Source organism: Gorilla gorilla, chromosome 18 (assembly GCF_029281585.2).
Source record: "Gorilla gorilla gorilla isolate KB3781 chromosome 18, NHGRI_mGorGor1-v2.1_pri, whole genome shotgun sequence".
NCBI lineage: Eukaryota > Metazoa > Chordata > Mammalia > Primates > Hominidae > Gorilla > Gorilla gorilla.
Genome location: NC_073242.2, coordinates 20,807,662 through 20,813,366, shown reverse-complemented (window position 1 = coordinate 20,813,366; position 5,705 = coordinate 20,807,662).

Genomic DNA, 5,705 nt, shown 5'->3' with positions numbered 1-5,705 from the left:
GAGGTTTCATTATGTTGCCCAGGCTGCTCTTGAACTCCTGGGCTGAAGTGATTCTCTTGCCTTGGCCTCCCAAAGTGCTGAGATGACAGGCACAAGCCACTGAGCCTCGTCCTTGACAATTATTCTTGATGGGCTTGTTTGGTGTCAGCCACTGTGCTAGGGTTCTGCACCTTATTTCACTTCATTTGATCGGTGAAGGTTAGGCCCAGACCATGTAAAGAACAGAACCTGAATGAATAACCTCACTGCACAGCCTTGATTTAGATGTCACATTTCTTAGCTGAATTGGGTGAGTCCTTTGAACTTTAGTTTTCTCTCTCATATCCAGAGGCCGATGGCATATAAAGAAGTAGCAGGCAGCAGAAGCTTGGATTGATCTTTTTTTTTTTTTTTTTTTGAGAGGGAGTCTCCCTCTGTCACCCAGGCTGGAGTGCAGTGGTGTGATCTTGGCTCAGTGTAGCCTTCGCCTCCCGGGTTCCAGCGATTCTCCTGCCTCAGCCTTCTGGGTAGCTGGGATTATAGGCATGTGCCACCACGCCCAGCTAATTTTTGTATTTTTAGCAGAGACGGGGATTCACTGTGTTGGCCAGGCTGGTCTCAAACTCCTGACCTCAGGTGATCCACCTGCCTCGGCCTCCCAAAGTGCTATGATTACAGGTGTAAATCATTGTGCCCAGCTGGGATTGGTCTTTGATCATGGATTGATCCATGAGGGGAAAGAGTTAGCACTTCTAAGTGCTGTGGGAAAGCACTTTGCACTTGGCAGAGTTTGGAGTAAGGTGTTTATGTGATCAGAACTATGCTTTGAAATGATCTGGCTACTCTCTGGGAGAGCATCCCACAAGAAGGCTGTGTAAAGCTCTCAGCACTAAAAATACTCCCCAGCCCAAACGTACCCTCTAAGCCAGCTGTCTACTTGACACATCCTCTTAGTATCCAAGAGGCATATCTGACTTAATATGAGCAAAGCAGGGGTTGAATTTTCACACAGCCCCCATTGAGACACAGACAAGGATACCCCAAAGTCTGTTACTTTGGCATGCAGAGCACTTCTGAGTTAAAGGAAAATGAAAGGCCTTAGAAACTGCTTCAGAACCAAGAATTTTCTAACCTTCTCTTGTTTCTGCCGTCTTGAGTGCAGGGAGGGGCTCTGTATTAGTCTGTTCTCAGGCTGCTGTGAAGAAATATCTGGCACTGTGTAGTTTATAAAGGAAGAGGTTTAACTGACTCACAGTTCCACATGGCTGGGGAGGCCTCAGGAAACTTACAATCAAGGCGGAAGGCACCTCTTCATAGGGCGGCAGGAGAGAATGAGTGCCCAGTGAAGGGGGAAGTCCCTTATAAAACCATCAAATCTCATGAGAACTGACTCACTATCAGGAGAACAGGATGTGGGAAACCACCCCCATGATTCAATTATATCCACCTGGTCCCACCCACAACACATGGTGATTATGGGAACTATAATTCAAGATGAGATTTGGGTGGGGACGCAGCCTAACCATATCAGGCTTTCTCTGGAAGTTCCCTTATCTGACCGAGGAAAATTTCTTCCAAAAGAAATGCAATTGTCTTAATTTCTGTGAATATGCAAAGTGATTCCCAAATGCTGAGGGAGCCAAGGAACCAAAGAAGGAGGCAGACAGATCCATTGTGTTGACTTTGGGTGATTCATTGAAGGAACTTACAGACACAAGTGTGGTCTTAGGTGGTGGCAGGACAGGTAGCTCTCTGCACTGTTACTCCCCACACCAGGGCTACGCATATACCATAGGGAAAGGGTATGCTTGCTCCAGCAAGCCAATTAAAGGCAACCCTTCAGGACAGGCAAGAATGCTGAATGTATCATAGCCTATAATTTGTGTGATGACATCAAGGTCAACATCTTCTTACACTAGGAACAGTGAAGTAGGAATCAGGAGGCATTCATGGGACTGGGGTTAATCAGAAGTCAACATGGTGGATTAGCATCCAAAATAACCAGAAAAACTTAACCACTGCAGAAGAGACTAAAAGTTGTCACCATGCTCAGGCTTTTCATCTATTTTGCCGAGAGTAATTCTGAGAGATTACCTAAAAGACTTAATCTGCATAATAAGACTACCTTTGTTTGCAGTGCAGTTCTGCCCCTCACCTTCCCATAACTTGTCCCATTCAGTTTCTAAAGAAAATAATTTACAAACTATTGTCTGCTTTTTTTTTTTAACTTTCATTTTAGTTCCAGGAGTACATGTGGAGGTTTGTTACGTGGGTAAATTGCATGTCACAGGGGTTTGGTGTACAGATTATTTTATCATTCAGGTAATAAGCATAGTACCCAATAGTTTTTTTTATCTTCACTCTCCTCCCACCCTTCACCTCCATGTAGGCCCCAATGTCTGTTGGTCCCATCTTTATTTCCATATGTACCCAATGTTTAGCTCCCACTTATATGTGAGAACATATGGTGTTTGGTTTTCTGTTCCTGCATTAGTTCACTTAGGCTAATGGCTTCTAGCTGCATCCATGTTGCTGCAAAGGACACAATCTCATTCTTTTTTATAACTGTGTAGTATTTTGTGATGTATATGGCACCACATTTTCTTTATCCACCACTGATGGACATTTTTTGATTCCATTTTTGCTATTGTGATAGTGCTTTCCACAGTGACTGAACTAATTTACTTTCCCACCAGCAATGTGTAAGCATTCCCTTTTCTCCACAAACTCACCAGCATCTGTTATTTTTTGACTTTTTAGTAATAGCCATTCTGACTGGTTTCAGATGGTATCTCATTGTGGTTTGCCCTTTGGGTCCATTCAATTCCCCTAAAAATCATTTACAATCCTTCAAGTTGCCTACATTTCCCCCATCTCCCTCTACGTAAGTTTCAATCATTTAGCCTTTCTTTGAGTCTCATATTTTTGGAACTCCTGTGTTCATGTGCATGTTAATAAATTTGAATATGCCTTTTCTCCTGTTCATCTGTCTATTGCCAGTTCATTTCAGAGATCCTTCAGAGGGTAGAGAGGAAGCTTGTCCTTCACTCCTACAATAGTGTCACTATCCACTACTGGCTCAAGCTAAAAACCTAGGTGCCACCTTGTGTCTCCCTTTCCTTCTCCATCATCACCAAGTGCTGCTGGCCCTCAAAATGAGGAAGGTCTCTATTACCTTTGCCCTAATTTTTTTTTTTTTTGAGAGAGAGTCTCGCTCTGTCGCCTAGGCTGGAGTACAGTGGTGCAATCTCAGATCACTGCAATCTCCACCTCCCAGGTTCAAGTGATTTGCCTGCTTCAGCCTCCTGAGTAGCTGGAATTACAGGTGCCCACCATCACACCCAGCTAATTTTTGTATTTTTAGTAGAGACGGGGTTTCACCATGTTGGCCAGGCTGGTCTTGAACTCCTGACCCCAAGTGATCCACCCTCCTTGGCCTCCCAAAGTGCTGGGATTACAGGCATGAGCCACTGTGCTCAGCCTAGTGTAAGCTAGTGTAAGTTTTAAGTCACAATTATCCTCTCTGCTCTTGGGCCTCCACAGACCTCCCAACTAGCCTTCCTGCTTTAAATCCATTGGCCATGGAGTGATCTTTAAAAACCCAAGTCTGATCACGTCACTCTCCCATGTAAGATTCTTCATTGTCTTTCCTTTGCTCTTTGGCATAAACCAGTGGTCCTCAACCTTTTTGGCACCAGGGACAAGTTTTGTGGAAGACAATTTTTCCATGGATGAGGCGTGGGTAGGGGGGTGGTTTCAGGATGATTCAAGTGCATTCCATTTATCGTGCAGCTTATTTCTATTATGATTACATTGTAATACATAATGAAATAATTACACAACTTACCATAATGTAGAATCAGTGGGAGCCCTGAGCTTGTTTTCCTACAATTAGACAGTCCCAACTGGGGGTGATGGGAGACAGTGACAGATCATCAGGCATTAGATTCTCATAAGGATCATGCAACCTAGATCCCTTGCATGTGCAGTTTACACGAGGGTTCATGTTCCTATGAGAATCTAATGCCACTGCTGATCTGACAGGAGGTGAAGCTCAGGCAGCAATGCTTGCTCACCTGCTGCTCACCTCCTACTGTATGGCCTGGTTCCTAACAGGCCAAGGACCGGTACTGGTTGGGGACCCCTGGTGTAAACTCACTCCATGAGGTCCTGCATGATGAGGCCCAGCCATGCTGACATCATTTTTTTCCCTTAAACACATTAAGCTTCTTCCCATCTCTGGGCCTTTGGGATACTGTGCCCTCTGCCAGGAACACCCTCCCTGTGTGCTTGGCATGGTGACAACTCATGTTTTGGTTCAAATAGAAGAAATCTCTGATTGCTGTGGCTAAAGCATGCTCTCCCAATTACTTACCACCCTTTTACTTATCTTCAGCGGAGTTGGTCTAATATTTTATTTACTTGTTGTAGCAAGGTGGACTACTAAGGACCCTAGTAAGGACTCTTAAGGCAGAGCCCATGGTCCCCTCTGTGGTTTACCTGCCCTTGGGTGATCCCCTCCTCATGAGAGTGGGTGGTGGTTTCTGGGACTCGTTTCTGACCAGCAGAACACAGATAAAGTGATCCAGTGTTCATGATTGTGCATGCATGATTACGTTCCCTAAGAATGTAACATCTATCTTGCTGAGAGGCTCTCCCCTGATGGGTTTGAAGAAGCCATTGACCACACTGAACTGTCATGGGGAAGGGAATATGCAGCAAGGAACGGAGGGCTTAAGTCCTGTTGCCAGCTGGATGCTGCCAACAACCATGTGAGCTTGGAATGTGGTCCTTCCCCAGTCAGACCCCAAATGAGAACACAGCCCTGATGACACTGTGATCACAGGCTTACAAAAGATCTAGCCAAGCCATGCCTGGACCCCTAACACATGAAGAATGTGAGATAAGAAATGCCTGTTCTTTTAAGCCAATAGTTGCTGGTAAACTGTTACATAGAAACAGATATGCTTGCTCACTCACTCTTGCATTAGAAAGAAAACTTCAGAAGGGAGACCATTGCATTCTTCATTATTAAAGCTGCAGAACCCAGCTGGGTAGATAGCATAGAGAGATAATATCAGACAGTTGTATGAATGAAGGAAACATCCAATAAACAGTAACTGTTAATATTAATAGTTATATTAATAGTGGGCTGATCTATCGCCTGCCCTGTTTCTTGAATGGCCACCATCCCAGCCCTGTCCCATCTGCATATCCCATCCTCCTAGCCACCATGATTGGTCTGGGGTCACTCACATGACCCAAGTCTATCCAATCAGAGCCAAACCCAGAATATTTGTATATACTGTTGGAAAAAAGCAGTTTTCTTGCCCAGGATGGAGCTCCTGGGACCTCCGAAACGGGTGGCGGGCCTGCCTGCAAAAGCAGCTCACACTGAGGAAAGCTATACTGAGAGATGAGGGGTGAGAGATGCTTAATGACACCACCTGAGCCCCTGGAATCAGCAGCACCTCAAGATCTACCCCTTGGCTTTTTGGTTGAGTGAAACTAATCCTTCTCCCTACCACCCCTCTTTTTAAAGTAATGTGGAATTGGGTGTCTATCGCGAGCAACTAAAAAAATCCCTATTATCTAGCACCAGTCATGAAATTGACAGAGGAATAGGCAGGTCTGATGTATGGAGCAGAAGGGAAAAAGAGTAAAGAAAAAAAGCCCACCCAAATAAATATTTAATGAAATGCCACAGCAAATAAACCACTCAGTAA